Genomic DNA, 26524 nt, shown 5'->3' with positions numbered 1-26524 from the left:
CCTCTTCTGAGAATGGCTAGGACATCACCTTCCAGCCAGCAGGCTGGCCCATGACTGGACCAGAGAAGGATGCCCATCACTGGGGAGGGGAGGGGAGGGGAGAGCCCTGCCCCAACCAGCTTTAGAAGGAAGCTCCCCTGGCACAGCTCCTGCTGAGGCTGCTTCCTCCAGCCAGAGCCTGGCAGATGGGGAGCAGGTCAGTTCCTGGCAGAGCCTTCTGGAGGAAATGCTGCCACACCCAGTAAAACTGAGGGTGGAGCTGGTGGGAGAGTTCAGGGAGCCACAGGCCTGGGGTCACTGAGGGGTGAGACTATCATGTCAGAGGAGCAGGAGACTCCAGAGAGAAAGGGAAGTAACTTTTCTTGAGCACCTACTACGTGCTAGGCCCTTTCTAAGCACCAACTAATTTAATCCTCACAACGAGCCTGGGAGGTAGGAGCTATTATTATTATCCACAAATCCAGATGAGGCTCAGGGAGGTTGAATAACTTGCCCAGGGTCACAGCACCAGGAAATGACCGAGTTGGTGTTTAAACCCAGATCTGGCTCCAAAGCCCTGCTCCGTCCACCATGCCCACTCAGAGGGACTCGGGCTGTTGTTAATCTCCTTCCCAGGGGTCTCTGTGAACAGGAAGGGGGCTGGGCAGTCCGTGTAGAAGCGGATGGGCCAGGGCCGGCTCCCTCAACCAAGATTACTAGTTCTGTCCTGGGCTGATCTGTGAGTCAGAGGCCAAGGGAGACTGGTGCTGTCTTGACTTGCAGGCTGACCCTTACTTTGTTTGGAACCAGGGCTTGTTTGTCTGTTTTTTTTTTGCCCTGCAGTGGTGGTGGTGGGGTGTTCTAAAGAGATTGCCTTGGCAGCTGTGATGTCAGGGCCTGGCATACACGGAAAGAGCCGCAGAAACAGCAGGAGAGTATTTTCTCCAGCACAGGTCCACGTCCCCTCCGTAGGGTCTCAGCCTCAAGTCAGGCAACCAGCATGCCTGGCTTGAGGAGCGGTGGGCAGAGCTTTGTGGCTGATGTTAGTGTTCCACGGTGCCATGGGGTCTGGGTGGTGAGGGCCCCCAGCCCAGGCTCTGTGGCTCAGCTGGTCCAGGGTCTACAACAGGGACAGCAGACAGCTGTGCTGGGTGGGTCACCCCCTCAAACTGCTTTTCCTCTTGGGGAGGAGACATCCGTCTGCCAGGGCCTGGGGCTCCAGGGCCACCAAGCTGTTGGTTCCCCAACCAGAACCATGCAGAAATGAGTCTGCACTTAAACCTCAAACCAGAGCACAGACTTTCCAACGAGCACTGCCATTTGAGGCAGACCCTTGGGAGTGAAACTGCCTGTTGCAGACGTGCTCCAGGACTTCCAGAAGTCCTCTTGGGAATCAACTTTGGGGCCCATCTTGGGCCAGCATCAAGTGTCTTCCTAACCTGTGGCCCCTGCTTTTCACCAGAAGAGCTGGTGTCTGACGTGGTTGCCTTGCCGCCCGGCTTCCAGTGAGTTTTGGCTGTTCCCACACATCGAATTCCTTTCAAGGAAAGGACACTCAGCCCACTGAAGGGATCCACGAGAACGCACTACAGGCTGGGAAGGTGGTTTCCAGAAAGCGAGTCTGAAGGAGATTGCAGCCACTCTGGGGGGAGCAGGATTTGGTTGGCTGTGTGAGTTCTGGGATGTAAACTGTCTGTTAGGATGAGGCTGGTGGGATTCCCCTCCATTTCCAGACGAGTGGGAAGAGCGAAGGCAGCTGCACCTGGGGCCCTGTTCCCTCTGAGGGCCAGAGAGTGAGAGTGGGGTGCACGCCTAGGCTCCCCTTGAGGGAGGCATGGTCGGCTTGTCAGGGCTGAGTGCGGGCTCAGCGTGGACCTGGGGCGTGGCGTTCCTAAGTTCCGCTTGTGATCCTGGCCCACTCTTCCTCTCTAAGCCTCAGCATTTCCGGGGCCAACAGGGGCATGGACTTATTCACTTCTGCCAGCTTCTCCAGGTACACTGAGGAAAGAAACAGCATCTGTCCTAGTTGGAGGGGCTGTTTTGGGTATTTTTAGTAATTGTCACTCAGGGAGTGCCTAGTATAAGCACCAGGCTCTGGGCTGAGCATTTCACACACACAATCCTCGCCACGAGCCGGTGAGGTGGGCCTATTATTGTACCCGTTATGCAGATGAGGAAACCCTTGTTCAGAGAGATTAAGTGACTTGCCCAAGTGGAGCAGCAAAGAAGGGGAAGACCCCTGTCTATCTGATCCAGATGTGAATAAGGCTGCAGTTAGCTGTCACCTCCCACCACCCCAGCCTGTCATTCTCAGTCCCACGCAAGACGCTCTGTGACATCGAGATAGAGGTAAGCCCCTGAGTCCTAGAGCACTTACAAAGGTACCCCCACTACTGCCACCATCCAGTCACAGAGGGGCTGATGGAGGACCCTGCCACCTCCAGAGTTGGGCCCTTTCACCCCGAGGTCTGCTGCCCAACCTCTTCATAACGCCCTTTGGGAACTGTCATCCCACACCCTTCCGTGAAGAGGAATATGCCTCGAAGGCCTCTGGTTGAGAATATCCTGGACAGAAGCCAATCTTTCATTGGAGTATTCTCATCAGCCAGGAAGATCTTTCTCAAATTTTAGTTTCTGGAGTTTGTTTAAATATGAAATTATACTATTCATTCACTTATTTGATAAATTCATTTGTTGTGCATCCGCTCTGCTCCAGGCTCTGGGGACCATGGTGAACAAAACAAAATCCTTGCTCTCGTGCAGTTTAGCTGGCTTTTCTAAATAGATGTTGCCAGACCCCACCCTGACCTGCGCCACCCACCTGTGGGACTTACTGACGGGGTCTGGCCTCCCCTTCGCCCCTGCCCAATTTTCAATCCCTCGGTGGCATTCAGGAGCGGGTCCACGCCCTGCTCGCCTTGCTCCAATGAATTCAGTGATGGGGGGCTCCTCCCCCTTTCGGAGGCCCCTGCCCTCCGTCTCTCTGTCCCCTCACAGCTCATCCTTCGTGTGGCGCTGAGCTCTGTCCTCCCTCAGCTTCCACCAGGGGTCCAGGCCTGCCATCCGCCCTCTTCACGTGACATGAGAGGTGGCACCCCAGCACTCTTCCTGTCCCCTAGAAATACACCAGGGGAAGGGCCTGAAGAGAATTTCATTTGCTCTTCTGCCCAGTTGTCCCCTGTAGGGTGGATGGGTCCTAGACCCAGACTGTGGCCCTTACTGCCACTGCCCACAGGCACTAGTTAAGATCTGCCCAGGGCCGCTGTGTGGAAGTCTGGAGCATCCCCGGGATGTAGAGCAGTATGCTGAGGTTCTTCTGACGCACTGGAGTGGCCCAGAGAGAAGCTGAGTGTGCAGGGCAGGGGGCACTGTGCACAGAACACGCCAAAATGTCTGGGCTCCCCACCCTTGTTGTCATTCCCACACTACAGGTCCCAGTGAATCCCCAGGGGAAAGATAATGGGGCTGTTGTTGAAAAGAATATGATAATAAGTCTCATTCAATCACTTGTGTCAACACTCCAGCTGAATGAGAGGCCGAAGAGCTAGGCTGGCCAGCCAGGGAAGGTCAATGTTGACTCAGGCCTGACTTTTGGGCCCAGCTCCAGCCTGCAAGTGCTGTGCTGTTGCCGCCGTCCAGCAGCAGCTCAAGCCGGAGCAGCCCTCTGACCTCTGTTCACTGCACTTGGAATCCTAACTGCTTCCCCAGTCCGCAGCACTGGGGTTTCCTGGGCATGGCATAATCTCCAAGGGAGGAGTGAAGACTGGGAGAGCTGCAGGCCAGGCACCTCTTCACTACCCCCGATTTTCATCAGCTTCCACATATAGAGGCTCGAGACCTCATCACAGAGTCCTCAGTGCCTAGCCAGAAAGAATCTCCAGAGTCTCCAAGTCACAGGATTAAGTCCCCTAGTCACAAAAAGATTATGTTTTTACAGCCCTTAACTTTCTGTATCACTATATTGTTTCCCTCCTCACTCTAAGTTCACAATACTGCAGTGACATGGGCCAAACCTGTTTTACTGGGTGCCTCTTAAGAATGGCAAGTGACTGGGGAGAGGAAGGAGGGGCCGAGAAAGGGAACCTACACATACACGTGTATAAAGTGCCTAGCACGTGTCAGACACTGTGCTAGGTGCTTTTCACTAGTGCATTTAATGGTCACGACTCTACGAGGTAGGTTTTGTGAGCTTAATTTTACAGGTGAAGAAACTGAGGCTGAGAGAGAAGTAATTGTCTGATATGGTGAGTGTGTAGCTGGGAATCAAATCCAAGCTCCAAGCTCTTGCACCATGCCTAGTGCACCCAGAGAAGTCAAATGACCTGCCCCAGATCACACAACTACTCTGGGCAGAGATAGGACTGGAAGCCTCAAGCCAGAGTCTCTCTCTCTGCCCCCAGGTTGCGCAGGTGGTAACAGTGTGTCACCTATGGACAGGTGAAGCCGTGTGATGTGTACAGAGCACGCTGCTGTTTCTGCTTCCAAAGCGCAATTCCCTTCCAGAAACGGCCCCTTCTCTGGGGCCACCTTACTACCCACCCTGCACGGACCCTCTGCCGTTACTTTATTCCCATTGCTTTGCTCTAATGTCCTCCACAATCTCTTGCCACACAGCCAGACCATTCTCAAAGTTCTCCAAGAGAGGAGGGCTCGGGGAGCTTAACCTTTCCCAAAACTGGAGGCTAGGCAGGTAGCCTCCTGCTGGGGCTGTTCTCCTTTATCAGTTATCATTGTGACTTCTCACAATTGCCCTGTGAGGAAGGCATGATCACTCCCATGTTATAGATAAGGACATTATAGTTGGGAGAGAAGTCAAGCAACTTGCTTAAGGAATCAAAGGCAAAATGCCAGAATTCGAACCCAGCTCTTTCTGGTTCCAAAGGTGTTCTCTACCACTGTCCTATATATGGCCTGAGAAGAACTCACAGCAGAGCTCGCACCAGAATGGGGCAAGATACAGAAAACGCAGCCTGCACCCTGGGAACTCCTCATGTCTTAGCCCTTGGTGCTCCCAGCAGCATCTCCCTCCCAGGGTGGATGCCACTCACTGGGTGTGGGCAAAGCTGGAGAGATTTTAGCAGGTTGGAGAGCTGGGGAATGAGCGGGCGGCAGGCTGGGATCTGCCCAGCAGCACCTCTGGCTGGGGCTGCCTCCCGGCCTGCTCAGCACGGACGCTGGGCCTGCTTCTGCCCTTCCTGTTTGGGAGCCTCTTTCCCAAACAAGAATTTAAGTGCACTGGCCTTGGTGACATTGCCTCGCCCCTGACCGGCGGCAGCAGACGGGAGGACAGGCGGAGGCTGGGCCAGGAGCCAGGGCGGGGCATTTGAAGCCGTGCGCGCCTCCAGCGGGACGAGGCGGGTGAAGTAACAAGGCACATCCACTAAGGACTGAGAAATGGCACCTAGTAGGGACCACTGCCTAACAGTACCGAGAACGGGCCAGCCCAGGAGGGCCACCTGCCCGCCCACTGTCCCAGCCTGTCCCTCACGGAGGTCCCGAGAGGGCCCCTGGACACCCTCCCAGGGCTACTCACCTCCGGGCCGCCTTCCCTGCCTCCTCTTTCTCCGGACTCCTCACTCCTCAGTGGGCAGCGCTCTCAGGCACCGAGGAGAGGGAACTGGGGACCTTCGCGGGCCAGTCCTCCGAGGCCTGGGTGGAAACAGTTCAGAAATTCATTGTGACCAATGTAGTAAGTGTCCCCGCGGATTTCGCGACTGGCCGGAATCCAGAGCATTCGGAACCGTCGCCCCCCGCCCCCGCGGCCGCCCGCCTCCCGCTGAGACACCTTCTCAGGTGCGAGCGAGCGGAGGCGGCGGGCTCCCCGCAGGGCGCACGGGGACGAGGGGACAGCGGGCTCAGCGCTTCCGGCCCCTCTGCTCTCCTAGCTCCGACCCAGCGCGGCCACCGGCCCCGCCTCGGCCGCCCGAGTGAGGCGCCCTGTGGGACGAAGGCCCCCGCCAGCCTGGGCGCGAGGGCCGGGCGCCCACGCGGAGCGAGGTCCGCTGCCGGCGCCGCCGAGTCCCCTCGGCCCGCGCCGGCGGCCCCGCACTTCGGGGAATGAACACCCGAGAACCGGGAGCCACGCGTGCGGGGAGGCCTGTCCCCCGTCCCGGCCCCTACCCGGGCAGGGCTCGCAGCACCCCGGTGGTCGGGGCACCCACCTGCCGAGCGGGAAGCCCCTGGAGCTCTGGGAGAGGCCGCGGGAGCCCGGCCCGCCCTCCGCCGGGAGGCGCCGGGAACAACGAGGGGAGGCCGCGCTTACATGTTTGTGCAGCGCCGGCTTCACCTGCCGCGAGTTTGATTTCGGGGTGTGGCCTCAGGTAGGACGCCGCGAACGCAGAGCCCGGGAAAAGCCGCCGAGGGGCGCAGGGGCCGCGGCCAGGAGCCTCTCTGCCCGAGGGGAGCCCCTTTTCTCAACCCTTTTCCCCCTACCCGCTCGGCTCCGGCTCCCGCCGGCCCTTTGCCTTCCGGTGCTGGCCCCGGCCGCCCGCTGTGACGTACACGTGGCCCCTCGGACCCTGGGCTGCGGCCTAGAGGCCTGACCTGGACTGTCCGCCGAGCGCCTCTGTGTAATTAACTCCTTAATTTGCACTGCAGACGCACACTCGGGCGGCGCGTCCCACCCGCCCACCCTGGAGAGCCCGGCTGGAATCCTGAAACCTACCACCTTGGCCTGTCCCGTCCCATCGCGCGACAAGGCCCTACGGCTGTCTTGGGGTAGCCCCCTTGTGCAGGCAGGAAAGTGGGATTTAAAGAGATTCCAATTCCCTTGTCAGACCCTGCTCAGTTCTGAGAGCCCTCGGGCCTCAGGATTGTAAGGGACCTCTAGGGAAAGAAAACTTCCAGGAGCCCCGCACCCCCAAACAGAGGCTAAGGCACGGTTCCAGAGTCAGCATCTCCTAGCTGTCCCCAGCAGTGTCCTGGCCTAGGATTAGGATGGCTGTCCCAAGTGGCTCACTGGGCTGCCCTTTGCCCTGCTGCTTCTGGATTGGAGGGTGGTTTCTCCTGTGTTTATATGTTGTGGAGGAGGGCAGGGGCCATCTGTCTCTTCCCCAAACAAGGAAGTGGGAAGACTTCCAGGTCCCCAGGGAGGGCTGTGTCCACCCGAGTGCTGAGGGGAGTCTGGCATGGAAATTCAGTATATCTAGACCCCAAATGGCTGCCCCGAAGGAGGAAGTGGAGGAATTTTTGTCATTGTTGGGCACCTCAAACTTTAGTTACTGAGGTCACTATTGCCATGTATTGTTTTTATTCACTGATTCTTTAGACATATCAGTGCAATTTATGGATAAAGAATTTGCATTATAGGCTCAATTGCTTATGTACAGTTTACTCTAGGCTCCCACCAAACAGAGCTGAGGTGGCCGGTGGGAATTCACTACCCCAAACAGGCCTGCACCCTGTCTGGCTGCATCCAAAGCCCTGATGTCCTCAGCCTCCCGGGGAAGGCGTGGTGATGCCAGGTGGAGACGCTGGCTATGGGAAGGAGGCTGTGCTGGGTTCCGGGGTGGGTATGGGAATTGGTTGCTGAGGATTTGAAATGAACCAAGAACCAAAGCTAGAATGAAATGCATTACTTTATTGAACCTAGAATCAACACCCTAAATTATTTTTTACTGACACACATGAATTATTTCCTTTCGATACAAATACCTTATATACCAAAACCACGGCTCCAAGCAGTACTTTTGAACTGTTAAACTACAATAAAGTGTGAACATTAAAATATTATCAGATATGAACTGGTATTTAATTTGGTTTAATTCAGGCTTGGGTATCCCCAAAAGGCTACACACCCAGTCCCCTCCTTACCACAAAGGGAGAGATTCTAGGGTACCTTGGGGGGCCTCTCACCTTTGAGAGCTGCAGTGGTGTTTGGCGCCTTGAGAGAGACAGGACTCCCAAATAAGACTGAGGAGGTAATGAATCCCCCATCACTGAACGTATTCAAGAAGCAGATAACTATCAGTCAGATATGCTAGAGAAAAGGTTCCCATAGTGGATACCAGACTAGACTAGGGGGCCTCTTGGGCGCATCACAACCCCACATTTCTGCCCTTCCAGGTGGGTCTACGGCGGGTCGGCTGCAGAGGGTTGGATGACCCTCTGCATATTGGAATGGCTGGGATGTGCAGAATGGGTCCTGAGTGATTAATTTCTGTGTGTGACTCTCCCCCCCGTCTCCATCTTCCTCCGGTCCACACCCAACTCGGCCCTGCCCAGGAGGAGGGGGCAGAACAACAGTTCAGGAAGTGGCAGGGACAGTCTAGAGACAGCTTCTCCTCCAGCATCCACATGCCTCTTTCTGGCCTATTCCCAGGTTGCCGTGCCAAGCACAGGGAGAGGGACCAGGCACACCCTCCTTTGAAGAACCTTGGCAGCTGCCATAGGCCTTCTGGTCAAGGGTGTTGTCCACGCACTGCCATTGCACAAATTGGGCAGGAGTGCTGGACAGGGGCACTGAGAAGTGGCATTTCACGATGGGCAGTGGCTCTCGGAGCTCCGCCAGCTCTGGGGCATTGGTCAACCAGCCTGGTCTGGGAGGGTGTCAGGGAGGGCACATGGGCAGGGCAGGCACTTCCTGGCTCTCAGCCTGTGGCTCTTGGGGCCTGTTGTAACATCTGAGTACCTACAGCCAGGGCTGAGAACCCGGGTGAGGGCCAAAGAGGAAAGATACACATCAACTTGTGGTTTAGAAACACAAACGCATTATCCTTTCCTGGCACCTTTCTGCTCTGTGACTTGAAAAGCTTCCTCAGGGTCCTTTCTCTGAATGACTGCCCTTCTCTAATAATAGTAATAATAATGCCTGCCGATTATTGAATGCTTCAGGTGGGCCAGGCCCCATGCTAAGCTATTTACACATGTCATCACTCAAGTCTTCACAACCACCCTGGGACAGAAGTACTCTACTGTTATTATTCTCATTTTACAGATGAGGAAACAGATGAGGCTCAGACTGCTTAAGGAATCAGCTCAGGGTCTTGTAGCTTTTGAGCGGTGGAGCCAGAATTTCAACCCAAGGGTATCTGTCCCCAGTCCGTTCTCTTAACTCTGTACTGCTCAGAGGTCCCTGGTGCCAGAGCCTGTCTGATATGACTTGACCGTGTGGGGTCAGGTCCCTGGGAGCAGCTGGTGGGGGAGGTGCTGGTAATTTGCCTCTTTGTGCCACATCTGACTGCCACCCAGGACGGGTATGTCATGTGACACAGAGAAGTCGGGGGGTTGAGTGGGGATATCCCTCCTCCATTTCTGATGAGGGCATGAGGACGCCCACATGGCACTGGGTATGAGGGGCAGAGGGGGGCCTCAGTTTCCACCACCCTCTCACTGAGTCATGAGCCAGCACCCTGCCTGAAGTCCCTGAATCAAGCCATCTGTCCTTCACAGACCCAGAATGGGCCAGGCGCCATCAGGCCCACCTGCAGGCACTGCTGGGGAAGTGGGGCTGTACACCTGCTTGCTACCTGCTTGGAGGAGCCCCTTGGGGCCTGGGCTCCAGGGGGGTAGCTGCCCACTCACCCTGAGCCCCCAGCCCTAGGAGAGAGGCACTCTTTGGAGAAGATGCCTTCCTCCCCCTCTCTTTTGGGCTGTCCCACACCTGTCCCTTCCTGCTATTGGGGTGGCCTGGGCCAGTGCCCCTCACCCTGATGGGACCATCCATCTCTCTGCTGATGGGGCTGGGAGGCAGGTGTGAACCTCTGAGGGTCTGGGAGCGTGAATTGAGAAAGTTGAGGTTGCCAAGCCCTTGGGGTCCTTAGGCAGGAAGGAGGTAGAATCTAGCTGCAGAGACCATGGGTTCCTGCAGGACTGGAGCCCTTCTGCCTTTCTAGACTTCCAGCATGTCTCAGCCTTAGTTTCTTGATGTGTATAACGGGGGAGAGGGTGCCCCTCTCCCTTGGGAAGGTGGTGGAATGATGAGGTCTAGAGCACTGGGGTACAGGGGCCCCAAGGACCAGCACCCCCAAACAGGGTGAGAGTTCTTGGCCCTCGGCTCTCACAGCTGCTGAAGGGACCAAGGAGGAAACTCCCCTCCCCCACGCCATGCGTGCACACAGCTGCCACAGGGAGCAATGGAGTCCAGTTTAGTGTGCCATGGGGGCAGAATCCCAGGGTTCTTCCAGGAGAACTTGCTATTAAATCAACCCAACAGGTCTATCCACTCCAGATCCTGGAGAGAGAACCCCAGCTCCAGCTGGCAGCACCATCTGGGCCCAGTGGGAAAAGTCCACTGGACTGTCCTGCCTGGCCGCTGGACAGATGTGTCCCTCTGCCACCCTGAACTTCAGCAGAAGGAAATGACCACACCCAGAAGCCTCCAGCCTCTTTCTGCCTTTTTCTCAAGTGTATATATGTACTAGGCTTCCTGTGCCAATGAGAATATATAGGCCTGTCTCCCCTAAATGAAAACTGACACTGGCGGCTGAACTTGCCTGATAGTCCCAAAGGGACCTGGTGACCTTGGGTGAGCCACCCAGATGCAGAAGCCACCGTCCACCCACCTCAAGGAGCTAAAGCAGGGGCAGGGCAAGCTGTGGCACCCTTCCCGGGTGCATGGGGGCATGAGCTATGCTGGGGAGGGTGGCAACAGAAAGAGCTACCTCTGTGCTAAGGACACTCGTTTTAGAGACATGATGAATTCCTTTAATATCTTCTCACTATGATCACTTTGCAGCCCCTGCTCTTAATGGGCTCCAAAGTTCCATCCAACTGTCTGTTGCTGGCAATTTAGCTCTCTGGCTGGCATTTCTGCTGGCAGAACTGACAGCTGCGAAGCTTCCTGAATCGATACCCTTCATTGTCCTTTCCTCTCTGCTCTGAGCCTCCAGCAGCTGCCCCCAGTCTAAGGCCAGGGCAGGGTTGTGACTGGCACCCACGCCCTGGAGCCCAGGGCCTGACTTTCAGGAAGGACAGGTGAGTTGGGGGAGTGGAAGGCTTGTGCCAGACCAGGTAAGAGCTCCAGCCAGAGCCCAGGGAAGGAAGGGGTCTCAGGAAGCAGGATGTTGGCTGCCCAAGCCCCATCCACAGCCGTCTGGGGGGAACACCTTAGCTCTAAATGCACGACGTTCACAGCCTCTGGGCCATGTGGCCTCTTGGGAACTTGCTGCAGAGCTTGTGGAACTCCACCTTCTGCGTCTGCCCTGGCTTAGAAGGCATGACCTAACTGCCACTTGGCTGGGCTGGGCTATGCTTAGAGGGTCCTAGGGTAGGGGGTGGGGCAGGCAGCTACTGCCATCCCTTCTCAGGATCTTTCCTTCTTTAATCTCTGGACCACACCCTGACTGCCCTGGGGTGGGCCTGTGGGAACTTCATGTGAACACTGACGCAAAGGGTCCTGGTGTGCACTGCCCCGCCCTCCCCAGTGGCTCTTGCTGGGATGAGGGACCGTCTGAGGCAGCCCCTCCTCCTGTCTGACCATCCTCTCCTCTACAGAAGCCCTGCATCCTTGCTAACTCCTGGCCTTGCATTCTTGCCCCTGGGTCTAGCTCCATCCCTCCCCAGGGTCTGAGACCTCTACCTTTCTCCACCTTGCCTGATCCCTGACACACCATCTTCCAGCAAAACCCACTATAGTGGAATATAAAAGACTTCTTGTCCAGCTCGTGCCTGGGGTCAGGGAGACAAATGACAGACAACAGGCCACCTGCTTCTGGGATCTGACCTCTGATGGTGGGTGTTTAAATTCCTGCCTGGGGTCATGGTATATAACTGGTGAAAAGACCACTTGAGGTAAAGGGTCTCCTGCGTTCCTCCTGCTCACAGAGTCTGCCCCAGAATCTCTTTCATTCCTAGATACTATCATCATTACCCCCTCCTTTGGCTTAAGACATTAACAGGCTTATGTTTAAAATGTACAATGCTTCCTGGGACAAGAAATTGAGTCTATCCATTTACAAATTAGCTGGATCTGTTTATCAGAGAGTGGCCGGGTCCCAGGAGTGGGCCGAGCCTCTCCTTGGGGGGCGCTGGTGAATAAGTGTGGGCTGAGCTGGGGCTCCAGGTCCATCGAGATGCAGGGGCTGGGGGTGGGCAGGAGGCACAGAGGAGTAAGGGGACCTGTCCTCCTACTGTGTTAGGTCAGGCCGCCTCTCTCAAGCCATCTTGTTACCTGGCAGCTCTCACCTGTTCCTGCTTGGGGGTGCGTTTGCTGATGCTGCTGAAGGAAAGGCAACCTAGACTGGGAGGCGAGGACCCCCAGGCCTGAAGCTGACTCTGTCACCAGTTAGTTCTGTGATCTTAGGACCCCACTTTCCTTCTCTGGGTTCTGTTTTCCTCTGTGAAATTATGAAGGCTGCATTAAACATTCTTTGGGCCTCCCTTTGGCTTGAATGTACTACAGCAATCCAAGGCGGCTAGCTCCTTTCTGGGGCAGCCCTTTCCTCCTCTGCGCTCCTCCCCACTGACCCGAGACTGTGCTCTGGAGGCACAGTTGGTCCCCGGCTCCCTGCACTCTCTGTGCCTTCTTGCACAATTCCATATGGAGCCTCATTCGAAGCTGGAAGAAAGAAAATGGAGGCTGGACGCTCCAGGCCAGGACTGAACCAGAGAACCAGTCCTCCCGGTTTTAATCTCGCTGCCACCGCTGCAGCACTCAGGAGCCTCAGGAGCCGGGCGGACAGGCAAGCAGCAGGGGCCTTGAGCAAGGTGACTGGTTCGTTGCTATTTGCCCTGGGGTGAGTGGGCTGGGTTCCGGGTGCAGGGGGGTCAGAGACCAGAACAACGAACCAGCTGACCTGAGCTTCCTGGGCCTGCTTCTCTGAGCGTGCAGAGGCCGCCCCCGGGTCCTGGGCAGCCTGAGTGTGCAAGAGAACACAGCCCTGCCTTCACCCCGTTAGCCAGAGGCCCGGGGCCCAAGTGCTTGGCATACTCAGGCAAACCAGAGCCAGGCCGAAAGGTGCCAGTGTTTGCTGACTGAGGCAGCACTTCGAGGGGGAAAGCTTACCACAGAGAAACCACAGGTGTAAAAAAAGGTCATCACTGTCCCCCTGTAAAGTCTCTGCACTGCCTGGTGGGTCATAGTGAGGTTTTATAGAAAACGCTGGCCAGTGTAAGTGTCCCTTTGCTGGGGCTGATGTGGCCCCTTGCAGTTGCGAGGGAGCGGTCCCTGCCTCCACGCTAAATCCCCCCAGGGTATGAAAGTCTGTCCTGTTCAGCTTTCCTTTCCACTGCTCTGCTGAAGGCTGTAAGCTCCCCTGGGGCAAGGGCTCCAGCACTCCACCCCACCCCTGCCCCCATCCTGCCCCCAGTGTTTGGGACTCCGTAGTCAGGCCATAGCTCTTCCCTGCCTGCAAGCGAGTGAGCCAGAACAAGGTGCCAATGGCCACCGTCTAGTGCTGCCTAGAGCCCGCACCCTGCCCAGAAAAGACAAGTCCCCCTTTATCCCACACCTCACACCTCTCACCTTAGCCCCCAGTGGGCCCTCGGGCTGAGCTCGGAAGGAGCAGCTTCCCAGGACCAGTCGGCCTGTTCACCCCGGGCAGGAGGGCCAGCCCCGCTTCAGGAAGTGGAGGGCTCTTCCGAAGCTTCCATTTTCCATGCTCTACTCCAACCTGTTGGCTAGTCCACTTCGCTTAGGGGACAGGCTGCAGAAGGCCTGCTAGTGAGGTTTGCTAGCACCCTTCCTACTGCCCGAGTCTCCTTCCCACTCAGGTGTGGAAGGCATCCTACAGGAAGGGCTCCACTTCCAGCCACAGGTCAGCTTCCCATGAGTCCTTGCTGCCTTCTGCGCCCAGGACACAGTGCGCAGAGGCGCCTCTGAGGCCATTTGGGTGAGGAATGAGGTCTCTCAGCGTCTCCGCCTCCGCCCTGCCCGGCCCTCCCACCGAGGCGGTAGGTCTAAGAAAGCCCTCGTCCTGAGCCCTCCCTGAGCTTTTCCTCTCCTCCTGGCCCAGCCAGCTGCCACCCTGCTGGCCTGCTGTTTGTCCGGTGCTCCCCAGCCTCTGCCACTCTGCCCCCAGCTGGGCACCAGCTGCTGCTCAGCTCTGCATACACGGGGCACCACCAGGCTTGAGTGGCCTTTTTCCAGGAGCCGGGAATACGCCCATAGCTGGTAACCCCACGGCTAGTAAATACCCCCATTTTCCTCTTCCTGGAGCCAAGTATGGGGATTAATTGAGTGGGAGACACTTGGGTTCATCCTGACTCTGGTCCCATGGGCTCTTCCAGGACAGGAGGCATTCCTGGTCATTCTTGGGAATTATGCACAGAGTGGGTTTGCCGTGGCTGGAGGCCCCAGACCTGCCTGCACATTTCCCTGTGCCTGGCACATCCCAGGGGGCTCTGCTCACCAAGAATGTCTGTCCTTGGGGGACTGAACGGTCCATGCAGCCGCCATACTCTCCCCTTGTGGCCACTCTCAGGTGCACAGAGCTTTCCACCCAAATCAGGGGCTCCCAGAAAGCTTGCTCCTGGTGCCGACCCCTCTTGACTAGGCACACTGGTCACCAGGGCTCCCAGGTTTGTCACTCCTGAGCTGCAGACAGGAGCCCTTGCTTGGCCCAAAGGCCTTATTCTCAGCTAGATGAGCTTCTGTGAGGCCGAGTCCCAGGCCCACCGGGGCTCATGCAGCCCAGAGCTCATCCTCTACTTCAGGAACCCGGTTCCTACCAAAACCACTCAGGGAAAGACCCCAAGCAGGACCCTCCAACCTTGGTGTGTGATGCCAGGGAAAGAGCAAACTACACTGTATGAGCCTTGCTTCTTGGTGGGGCCCCAGTGCTTTAGAAACCCGAGCTCACTGGGCCTGACGTCCCTGGAGCCACCCAGGTCATTAACGCTGCAGGGGAGTCTGAGGTCTGGGAGGAAACATGGTGCTCTCAGCCAGGCAGCCCCCTGAATCCGGCCTGAGGCTGAGTTTCAGAGTCAGAATCTGTGCCAAGTCAAGCTCAGCATAGGGGCGTGACTTGGATCCCAGGACCCAGCGGATGCGCCATAAATATCTGAGGGATGCACACATGAGGGGGGTGTCCCAGAGGTGGCGGGGCCTCCTGGAGGGGCGTCCTGGTGGCACTGGCACGGCCCAGCAGGAAGGGGAGTTAAAGACAGGAATAGCAGAAATAAGCATTTCTCTGGCCAGGGAGCCAGAGGCCAGCTTGGACAGGGGTGCTTCAAAATCCATCTGGGAAGGGAGTGGCAGTTTGGGCGGGGCGTGGGGCTCCTTAGCCTGGGAACCCACAGCTGCCCGCCCTGTCCCAGGTGGTGGGCAACCTGGACACCTTGGCACCCCACCCCGCCAGGGAGGCCCGCGCCGCCGTGGCAGCAGGGACCTTACCTTGGCTGTCCTCTGGGCCCCGAGCTCCCTGATGCAGGCCGGTGCTTGCCTCTAGCCCAGGAAGCGGCACTCCCTTCGGGCAAAAAAGAAAAAAAAAAGAACAGAAAAAGAAAACCTCAGTGCTTTTCTCGCCCAGCTGCTTCTCCCGAAGGCTCCTGGTTGGTGTCGTCTTGCCTCTGTGGGCACATAGCCTTCTCCCTCTAGCAGCTTACTCACTGGTGTGGAGGCGGGGCACCCACACCAGAGCACGTCCTGTGGGGTCAGGGGTCCGAGGCGCTGGCTTGAGCACCAGCCTGATCAGCGGCCCCGCTATGTCCTGAGTAAGGGGGAGCGGAGCCCTGGGCACCATCCTTCCCAGGGATGCACCCGTGAGAGCTCGGCGGAGGACACACGTAGGTGCTGACGGGCACTGCACCGAGAGGGACAGAATTCCTGGTAGGAAGCTGTTTCCTTAGTGCCTTAGTGATTAGGGCTGTCAGAAGAGGAGGCAGCCCAAGCACCGTCTGGTGTCCCCGGCGGGTTGGCTTCCATCCTTGGACCACCCCCTACCCGGGCACCCTGCCGTATCTCTGTCCCGTGGACTCAGTGGGGCCTGGGTCTGTCTGAGCTGGAGCTGCCCCTCACCTGCTCAGGCCAGGCGCCTGGTGTCCTTTTCCACAGCACCCATCTAGGGGTCTGGGCGGGCCCAGTATCAGTCAGGATGAACTGCTGCCAAATTCCCCATCCCCAGCCTCTGCCAGCTCCCCTGCGGTCCGCTCTCACACACACACCTGCTCCTCTCACACACACATGGGGCCACACCCGGCGCAGAGGCACCTACCTGCCCAGGCCAGCCTAAGCCAATCCAGCCTCGTTCTCCAAATGCCACTCTGACCCTAGGAGCTGCTCATTTACAGAAATAGCCCGTAGGAGGTGAGTTCAAAGCCAGCCCGGGAGGACGCCAGTCAGCATGGACCAGACTCCCCTTCTCCCGACACCTCCAGAGGACAGGCAGCCTCATCACCATATCTGCTGTTGCACTTTGCTGACCGACATCTCTCCCCGGCCCCTCAGGCCCCCACAGCGTCTTCCATATCCTTAGCGGGGGGGCGGCAGACTCGTGGCAGGTCCCATCTTCCTTGGAGCCCCAGGTAGGGAGGGGAGAGCTAGAAGGGGCGGGACTCAGGTGCAGCTCCAAGTTTCCAGTTCCCAAAATAATCAGATGCAAAAGGGAAGGAAGAAACCTCCAGGCCAGCGGTGACTCAGTGCCCGTGGGCCGGCTTAGTCACCTGGATGGCTGCTCCTGGCTCCTGGCACATCAGGCAGGGAGCGATGCCCTCCCCGCTGCTGCCGGCAGCAGGCTGTCAAAGGGAGCATGGCCAAGGAGCCCCAGCTGGCCCAGGGCTCCTGGCAGGCGGCGCTGGCGGGCTCTGGCCTCCACCCCAGCCGCACCCCCCTCCTCCACGGAACACCTCGGCTCACTTTGGGATTTCTCCATTAAATCCTCAGGCATCAACCCGCTCTCGTTTGGGGCGCCGAGCTGCTCCAACGTTGCTTGGCAATTTTGATATCGTCGGAGGTTGCCATGGGGAGGAGGGTGATGTCACTGACACAAAAAACCCACTGAATTTACAAATCAGCTGGGGCTGGAGCTATTTATAAAAACACGTTTTTTTCCTGCCTGCCTTTACGGAGGGGGAGGTGGGAGGAAGGGCTGCCTGCCCAGCTCAGTGCAAGCCTCCCTCAGCCCCTGGGAAGCCAGACCTCCCAGGCTCCCCACCCCCAGAGCTGCAGGATTCGGAATTTGGGGTTGGGATCTGGCTGCCCGGCCACATCTGGCTGAGCTCGCCTTTAGGGGTCTCGGCTGGTTTTGCTGTGAAGGGTGAGAGAGCGGCACGCAGGGGGTGGCGGGCAGCATGGGTACCGGCTTCTGGGGTCGGCAGGGACCCATTGTTTCCCAGACCCTGATCAGAAACAGGGGCCTTTACAGGTGGAACTTGAGCTCCCCAGGGGCCAGGCAGAGCTCAGCCTTCTACAGTGCCCTCCCGGTCCCTGGACCCACCTGTCCCCTCACTGGCTCCTTTTCTTCTCCCAGTGCCCAAGCCCAGTCTCGGCCCCTGCTCCTCTCTCCTACACTTGCCCACACTCCCGCTGGAACACCATCCTCTCCATGGCTTTGACCATCGACCTGGAAATGCTCACTCCAGAGCCCAAGTCACAGCTGCCCCAGTGTAGGCACCACCCTGACCTGCCAGTTCCCGCACCAGTGCCCACTGCTGCTGAAGATGGAAACCCACCGTTCCCCTTGACGCTTCTCACCCCCAGCCCAAGGTGGCACTAAGCTGTTTGCATTATTTTTGAAAACTCTTTCATGAATTTTCTTCCATAGAGAAACAATGTGGCGTTTGGTTAAAAGCCCAGGTTCTGAGTTTTTCCTCCTGAGTTTACATCCCAGCTTTACCGTTCATCAGCTGAGTTACCTTTAGCATGTTATTTAACCACCTGGACCTCAATTTCCTCATCCATAAAATGGGGATGATTTCACCTGCCTATAGGGTTGTGGGAAATAAATGAACGAAGCTCCTGGCACAGGAACTGCTCATCCTGAGAGCTCAGAAAACATCAATCTTCTTCTCAGCTTTCAGCTCCATGGCTGTGCTGCTTGTGGCTCATTCTTATCCACACACCAAACAGCAGCAGGTCAATCTTCCAAACCATGACTCCAGTCACCTCCCATGTAACAGTCTCAGGCTGCACACATAGACATTTTGATTGAGCTGCACAGCGCTGGACCATGTGGCATTAATCATAAAAACTCAGTTAGGTTTTCTAATGACCAGCCATCTTGAGCAGGAAAGGGACTTTTTGACAGCCATCAGGTAACTAACTCCCAGCACTGATGAGAAGTCTGGAGAATCAAGTCCAGGACAGAAGCCGGGCAGCCCTGAGGTCTCTAGACATCGGACCTAACTCCACAGTCTCCACGCTTCCCCCACCTGGACGGAAGGTGCTCCCACCACGCGCTCCACCTGATGCACCTGGGCACCTGGTCCAAGAGCAGGGGGAGGGGGAATCTGGTTGGAGGCTCAGGTCACGTGTCCACCCCTGGCCTGGCGGAGGGGAGGGTAGCCTGGTCAAGTGTTCCCATTACCCACATGAGGTGGGGAAGAAGATTAGGGTGCTGGAGGTCAAAAACCAGCCAAGGGTCACCATGGGTCTTGGCTACTTTTTCTCATCCTTTAAAATTCCTGAGCATGATAATCCGTCATTGTCGATTCTGTTTGTCTTGTCTTCAGGGACTTCTGAAAGCTGATGCCTGCCCAGACTGGAACTCGTTCCTCTACCATCATGTTGCATGGCTTCTTGATTTGGTGGACACCTGACAACCTAGATCCCTTTCCTCACAGGTTGTAGAAAAGGGGGATCTGCCAGCCAATGGAAGAAATCCTGCAAAGGCTTGGCCGCCTGTTGTAGGAGGCAGTTGGCCAGATGCCTGTGTTCTTGGGCCAGTGGTATGCCCTGTGCCCTTCCTTATCCCAGCAGAGTCACCTCTGCTAACCCCAGCAGGCTGCGTTCTCGAGGGCAGGAAACCCAGCATGGTGCCCGGTACATAGTAGATGCCCTCGCAAACTTTGTTGAATGAGTGAATGCATGAAGCGGTTCTGTGCTCTGGCCACCCTTACTTGGAATACAGTGAATCACAGCTGAAAGGGACTCTAGAATCGTCAGCCCTGCCCCGCCTTCTGCAGGTGAGAAAACTGCAGACCCCAGAGATTAAGTGACTCAGCAAACCACAGAGGAAATTAGAGGCAGAGTCGGACTGCAACTCTGCTTTCCTCCTCACAGGCCCGTTGTTCCCTTTGCGGCCCACGCAGCCCGTTCTAGGTCAAGCCCCGAGTGTGACGTATCTGTAATTGAGTCCAAGGCAGCAGCGGTGCTGTCACTGTGGGCATTTCTGCCTTTTACTCTTGGCTCCCAGGAAGTGGCAGCATGTGAATCAGCCAAAATGGTGTTTTTACAATTACTTAAAGTCTTTCACTTTACTCTCCATTTTGCTTTTGAAAATAGAGATATACTTAAAGCCTCAAAAGCAACTTGCCTCATTGGTACCATTTTGGTGAGTCAGGTTCCGTTGGATTGACTGCTTATACCGAAATGTCCCACTGCATGGCTTTAAACAAATCGTCTGGGGATGGGTTTGGAAAGGCCCTCTAACAGCGAAGTCCTCACATTTTCATAGAGGAATACTTCCCCGGCTTTCCCTAAGAATAACAAGTTTCAGAAACAAAGTCTAGGGTTCCAGTGTGTGGGAAAAATGCCTTTTTACTGCCAACTTTTTCTCGATCTTTAGATTCTTCCCCACACTTCCCGCCCCCCTTGTGCTGTGTGTATAGAGGGTGCTTCACACGGGCCTTTCTGATGGCTGTGTGGGCCTGTCTCCACCTGCCTACACTCGTCAGCATCTCTCGCCGCAGGGCCAGGAAGGGAGGAACAGATCTGCCTGCCTTCACCCCCTACCACCCCAAGCTGGGGCAGGCTCCAGAAAGGAAGGGCTGGTATTAAGGAGCAGGTATTGTCACTGGGGCCTGTGACCTGCATTCCAGGGCTGGTATTACCTCAGAGGTGCCCCTCAGCCCTGGGCCTCCAGGTAAGAGGCAGGGGCCCCACCTTCAAGAGGTTTTCCCAAATGGCTTCCAGCAGGGCAGGTGGGGCTCCCAGGGAGCAGATGCCTCCAGAGAACCCACCCACCCTTCAAGGTGTTGGTAGCAAAAGGGAGAGTGACCAATCGAGTCCTGGGGGTGGTCCTCAGTGGGAAGGAAGCATCAGGACCTTGTCAGACAGGGATGCTTGGGCCCCTTCTGTGCCTCTCCTCCTGCCCTGCTCCTTCTCCCTCCTGTGGGTGTGGAGGGGGGCAGGGAGGCCAGGGTAATGGGGTATTCTGGTAGCGGGGCAAGGTGTGTGCAAGACAGCTGGCAGGGGGCCGAGAGTGTGACTGGCAGAATTCTCTCCACCACGCTCCATGGAGTAGGAGTGCCTGCCGGGCTGTGTATTAGGGAATTTCTCCAGGAACTCTTCTTCAACAAAAGCAAATTGGAAAAGCCCCGGAGGAGTTACTACTGCTGCCGGCCAACGGCCTTGCTGCCCTGCCACTGTCCCTCTGGCCTTGATCAGAAGGCCCAATGCTGGCCCTCTGCCTAGAAGCAAAGAGGGAATGACGAGGCCTTCCGGTAGCCCAGGCTGGGCGGCAGAACCTGCCTGCACGCTGATGGGCAGGGGAGGTGGGGAGGAAGCCAAGGGGCCGCGGCACAGACTGAGGGAAGACAGGGATTGTTCCCTGAGAAGCTGGTCTAGCGTCCCCCATGCTTCCACCCCACAGTGCCCTGGCTTCTGGGGCAACTGGGGGAAGCAAGAAGAAAGGGTAATAGGGTCGTGGCCAACGGGGAGACAGACCCAGAGAAGATGGCAGTGTTAGCAGATGGCCTGGGAAGCAGAAGGTGGGCACCGCTTCGTATGGTCTTCCCTTCTTGCCCCGTTTGTCACAACGCTGCTGGGGACGTGAGGGAGGGAAGTGTAGAACTGAATCTCATCAGGATTCAGAGTGACCCTGGCTAGGGTGTCTGCTGTTAACCTCCAGGGTTTCCTCTCTGGAGAAACAACAGGATTTTTCAAGTAAGTGAATAGGGAATGGAATTCTTTTTCCAGAATCAGGTCTATGGAATTGTGAAACTTCCTGGTTTCGTGAGATGGAGGTGGCCGCAGAAGAAAACATTTTTATCAAGTACTCACCATGTTCCTGGCACCATGTTCCTGGCATAGGACGGCTAGGCTCTTTCCACCTGTTAGTTCACTGAATCCTCAAAACACCAAGGTTTTTTTTTTTTTTTTTTTTTTTTTTTTAATCCCAGTCCGTACAGATGAGGAGTCTGAGGCTCAGAGTGTTTAAATAACTTTCCCCAGATCAGCTAGAAAGTGGCAAAGCCAGGATCTGTGCCGAGGCAGGAACTCCCTGGGGAGCTTTGGCATGACTGTTTCTGGGAGACACTGCACAGATGGCTGAAGGGAGCCACTCAGTTGGGGTCTGGCCACAGCATGCTCTGACGGGGCTGAGTGCTGCCTCTGGCTGGCTTTCACTGCTGTGCCACAAGGACAAGGCCTTTAGACTTCAGGGGGGAGTCAGCCCTCAACGCCCAGTTCAGCTGCTGGCAGCAGGCCCAGCAGCGACATTTCCCATAGATAAGCCTTCCTGGGAGCTGCCTCAATGGGAGGGGCTGGCCCCCCTCTGTCAGAGCAGGGAAAAGGAGGGACGAGCAGAAACTGGCTGGGACAGTTCAAACTTCACGTGAGACACAGTGAAAAAGAAAAGCCTTCTGTCAGGGAAATGGGTGCCCCCTCTTCACTGTGGCACATATAGCCTTAGAAGTGAATTCGGCTGGTCTCCGGGGGGCTTTAGGGGGTTGACCCTGAGGGGTTAATGGTAACATGAGGGCTGGCTCAGAAACTGGTCAGAGCAGAGTTACAAACTGCAGGGTCCCAAGTACACAGGCCTTTGCAAGTCCAGGCCCAGTCCCCCAGGAGCAGAGCCTTCCTGCCACACCTGAGCTTCAGCTGCAATGAGCAAGGGCTAGTGATAAATCTGGCAGCACAAGTGATGGCAAAGCAGCAAAAGGACATATATGGAGGATTCCCACTGTGTCAAAGACTGGCTAAAAACTCATTTTCTTGAGCACATATTATAGGCTATGCACTGTGCTAAGCCTATGCCACACAATAACTCATTTAGTCCTCACAACAATCCAATTAATGAATCCATTCAATAAATATCTACTGAGTGCTTGCTGGGTACGAAGCTCTGTGCTAGGTGCTGGGGATAACTTCATGAAAAAGACAAGTCTCTGTCCTCATGAAATTTACAATCTATGTGAGAATTATTACTATCCCATTTCAGAGGTGAAGAAACGAAGACCTCCTGAAGTTAACTTACTTGCTCAGGTCACTAAGTGACAGGGCAGGGGTCTGAACCCAGGCAATCTGTTTCAGAGTCCAGGATGCTATTTTCCTATCAAGTTATGCCTTTTTTCTTCCCAGCACCACCCATGCAGCAGACACTACTGGTTGCCTCTCTAAATCCATCTCATGTCCCTTCTTACTTGCTGGAAGAAACCCAACTTATTTGGATGTGTACTCTTCTCCTTCCTGTATGCTCAGGGAAGGGCCCCTCCCCAGCACCAGCCCTAGGGGTGAATCTTGATTAGTTTAAACCCATCTTGCTAATTCCCTTCCTTTTGCCAGGGATTGGTTTAGGCTCTAGGCATGTGACAACCGAGACAGGAGTGCAAGTTTGCTGTGAGAATTTTTGGGAAAAATTTCCTTGTGCTGCTCCAAGTTGTTGAGCTTGCTGTGGTAGCCAACTGGGTTCTAGAAGGGGACCAGCCTGAGGACAAAAGCCAACATGCTGAGGATGGCAGAATAGGTGGAAACAACGTGGGTCTTCCATGAATTGCTGGGTTCAGGCTGTTATGTGAGATAACAGATATTCTTACCCTTTACGCTAGTTTTGATTTTCTGATTTTTGCAGCTGAAAACTACCCGATACGGACCAGCTCCAATCCCTGCCATGCCCTGATGGCTCCCAGGACACCCTAACCCATGCTGACCCTCACTTCTTCAGTGTCCTAACACATCTACTCCATCTGCTTTACCTTGAGATGTCCTTTGATTTATTTCTCTCTATATTCTCTTGGCTTTTAACCTGTAATATCCTGTTCTGTTAACTAAATTATAAACTCCCTGAAGGGAGAGGGCATGCCTTACATTTCTTTATATCCTTCATGGTGCCTGTCATTAAATGTGGAGCCCTAATAGAGTTTAAAAACATTCATTGGCTAAACATCTTTGCTACATTCCAAGAGATTATTTGCTGTCCTGAGGGGGTAAATGAACATGTATCAACAGAGTAAAACAGGAGTCAACAGGTTGCAGCTGGAGGCCTGAGTGAATGTCAGGCATCTCCACTGTAGCTTAGATTCCACAATGGATTACACCAGCTCCGGCTGCCTCCTGTGCCCGGCTCTGGGCTGGCTGCTGGGCAGACAGAGACAAATCCACTGCTTGCCAGGAGCCATGAAATTTTCATGTTTAGCAAATATACTGTGTTATTAATTCTCACAACAGCCCTTTGGGGTAGAAGCCTCAGCACTAATTTATAGATGGCAGACTGACTTGCCCTGATCAAGAAGCCAGTATGGAGCAGAACTGGGGTTGGAGCCCAGGTTTTCCAGTTCATGAATCGAATTTATAGGGCTTCCTATGTTCTGTCTTTCCTTTTTCCTATTAAGCAAGTGGTCACTCTTTATCCACTGGCTCAGGAGAGGGATGTAGCAGAGGGTAATATAGAAATAGTTCTGAAAGCCTAAGCTCTAGCAGCAAGAGTCTCAGGAAGAGACTAAATGTCTTGGCCTTAAATGGGGTGAGTAGACCCTGCTCCCTAAGCCAGAAAGTGCTTCCCCTGGTGGGGGGAGGAGTGAGATGCATCTGCAGGTGGCTAGAGGGAAGGGATCTGCATCTTGCTTCCCACTAATGTGGGCAGCAAGACCTGCCTATTACGTACTGTCAGAGCAAACAGGACCAGAGGCAGCATTTAAGATTCCTGTGCTCTGAACATGGCACAGAAGCAGCAGAGAGCTGCGAGCCAGAGACCACCTTTGGACTGAAACAGACTTGTGGGCTGAAGACAGGACTAGACGGACCTTCCTGATAGCTTGGTACCTGGCTTATCTTGAGACCGTCTTCTTGAAGTACAAATACTTGGTTCCCTGAAGGTCACTCCCAGTAGAAACTCATTTCCCCTTTAGATTAGAGAACATCATGTTTCTTTCACCTACCTTTATTATATTATAGATTTAGCCGTACTCTGTACTGTAAATTAACTCAAACGACAGTAAGGCTCCAATCTAGCTGGGATTCTAATCTACTCGAGAGGTTTCTAGAGAACTTTAGACCACATTAGAACTAAATCAATACAAACATCTACAAGCACTGTACTAAAAGCTTTATTTAGTTCTCAAAACTTTGTAAAGTAGGCACTCAGGTTATCCTCATTTCATAGAGGACAATACTGGCTCAGAGACGGTAAGTAACTTGTTCATTGTCGCGCAGCCAGGATTCAAACCCAGGCATTCTGGCTGTAGAGGCAGCATCTCTAACCATGTTATTAGCATTTGGTTTGGCACCATAGGCAAGGGGCCATATCAATACTGAGGAGGTTCTAGCAGGCCCTGGGCCTGTGAAGTTGACCCCCTATAATGTGAGCACCACGTGCAAGATGTAACTAGAGTATAAAAAGACACAGTTCGGGCTTCCCTGGTGGCGCAGTGGTTGAGGGTCTGCCTGTCAATGCAGGGGACGCCGGTTCGAGCCCTGGTCTGGGAGGATCCCACATGCCGCGGAGTAACCAGGCCTGTGAGCCACAATTAAAAAAAAAAAAAAAAAAAGAAAAAGAAAAAAAAAAAAAGACACAGTACAGGGCTTCCCTGGTGGCGCAGTGGTTGAGAATCTGCCTGCCAATACAGGGGACACGGGTTCGAGCCCTGGTCTGGGAGGATCCCACATGCCGCGGAGCAACTAGGCCCGTGAGCCACAATTACTGAGCCTGCGCATCTGGAGCCTGCGCTCCGCAACAAGAGAGGCTGCGATAGTGAGAGGCCCGCGCACCGCGATGAAGAGTGGCCCCCGCTTGCCGCAACTAGAGAAAGCCCTCGCACAGAAACGAAGACCCAACACAGTCATACAATTAAAATAAACAAATAAATAAATAAGCAAATATGGTTAAGAAAAATATATTAAAATTCACTTTCTCTGGAAAACTTAAAAAAAAAAAAAAAAAAAAAGACACAGTTCTTGTCCCAAAGAGCTCAACTGTATTAGAGAGGTAAGGCATGTACATGTACCTGTCCAAGGCAACTGATGATACAATGCAGGCAGGCGCTATGGGGCTGCCCCAGTGGCCTACACCACTGGTCCACAAGCTAGGTAGGGTTCTGGATGTGTCTGCTTGGGCGAGTCCTGAGCAAGTGGCTTCCTTACCTGTTTAGTGGCAGGGTAGTTGATCAGGAAGGTCTCTCCCAGCAATGCTAGTTAACGTCTGTCTGCTCTGCCTAGCTCCTATTTCTGTCTGCCTGATCCCCTAGATTCACTGGGACTCCTTGACTTGCTGTACCACACATGTACTCACCCTTAGCTGTCTCATTTCCTGGAACGAGCCAGTCTCACTGAACCTTCATGTGTCATCCTTGTCAATATTTTTATCACTTTATTCTAGCATTACCAGGTTTCTTTTTCAATTTTACTTTAAAATGCAAAAGCCAATGTATGTTCGTCTTTTTGTTCACAGATTTTAATGGGTATTTGTTTTTATGAAATGCCATCCTCACTTTGGTAATTGCAGGACTGAAGCAATTAAATAAAACGCATCACATGACCAGGCCAGTAAGATTAAACTACTTTGAAATTGCAGCATACACTGACTCACGTACTGTTTCGAATGAATGAGAGGCTGAATTATACACACACGGAAAATAAAGTACACATTTTGATGGAATAAACATACCTGTGAAAATAACATTTAATTTTGAAAAGAGTAAACAGTACAATGAAGTGTATCGTGATGTAAGGTCAGCAGTCGATTACAAGAGAAGGTTAAAGAAACATACACAAAGTGACACACTAGAAATGAAAGTGAGATTATGATTCCAGGCATATCTACAGCCTAGGATAGATTTTTTCCCCCCCTCACCAAGACTCTAATATAGCTAGTTTTTGAACTTGTGGCCGCTATTTTCCAACATTTTAATTCACTACTTATTTTTCTTAACTCACTACGTATTTAATTCACTACTAATTTCTAGGGCTATATAAAGTTAATAGACACACAGCCCTTTGCTCACAAGGGGTTTGAGAACTAGCAGCATGACTGGGCAACTACTGCTCCCCATGGAGAAGCCAATTTGCATTTAGTGGACAACACTGCTAGGTGGCTGCAAGTCTGACGCAGGAGCCTCTAAAGCGCAAGACTATTGGGAGTAGTATGCTTTGACGGGAAGAAAGTATGTCTATACACATTTAGCCTGAGTTCATCATTGTTTGTTCCTTTCTTAATCATACAGTGTCAGTTTGTGGAAACTCAAGTTTTTATACGAAAGCCATAAAATGTATTTTGTTTTGAAAAAAGTCAAGTTTTATGTAATTCAATCCCTTGTTCCCAGACATCGGAACTTGTAACAGTAGGAAGATGATAAT

The 26524-nt window shown here is 54.4% G+C and overlaps 1 protein-coding gene and 2 long non-coding RNA genes across 9 annotated transcripts in view; 2 read left to right on the top strand and 1 right to left on the bottom strand.

The window, feature by feature from the left end:
• The window catches only part of PAK6 (p21 (RAC1) activated kinase 6), a 34292-nt gene extending 17873 nt beyond the window's left edge, over positions 1-16419 (bottom strand). The window contains exons 1-3 of one of the 7 annotated variants that reach the window (XM_082442997.1): positions 16071-16417; positions 15251-15323; positions 5513-5628 (exon numbers count right to left, since the gene is read on the bottom strand). The gene's annotated coding sequence lies outside the window, so the exon portion shown is untranslated. Of the gene's footprint in view, positions 1-5512; positions 5629-6140; positions 6434-15250; positions 15324-15874; positions 16038-16070 lie in introns of those variants that run through there. The other 6 variants (XM_082442996.1, XM_082443000.1, XM_082442999.1 and 3 more) reach the window with 6 other exon arrangements.
• LOC309651127 overlaps positions 15330-26524 on the top strand; it is a 63750-nt gene continuing 52555 nt past the window's right edge. The window contains exons 1-2 of the long non-coding RNA XR_014257937.1: positions 15330-15685; positions 18526-18600. This is a non-coding gene — a long non-coding RNA (uncharacterized lncRNA). The remainder of the gene's footprint in view (positions 15686-18525; positions 18601-26524) is intronic.
• On the top strand, positions 18852-24578 carry LOC309651102. The gene is made up of 3 exons (XR_014257925.1): positions 18852-19877; positions 20933-21098; positions 22806-24578. It is a non-coding gene; the product is annotated as an uncharacterized lncRNA (long non-coding RNA).

Source organism: Balaenoptera physalus (genome assembly GCF_965194825.1).
Source record: "Balaenoptera physalus genome assembly, chromosome: 2".
Lineage (NCBI taxonomy): Eukaryota > Metazoa > Chordata > Mammalia > Artiodactyla > Balaenopteridae > Balaenoptera > Balaenoptera physalus.
This window is presented reverse-complemented; position numbering and strand designations above follow the sequence as displayed.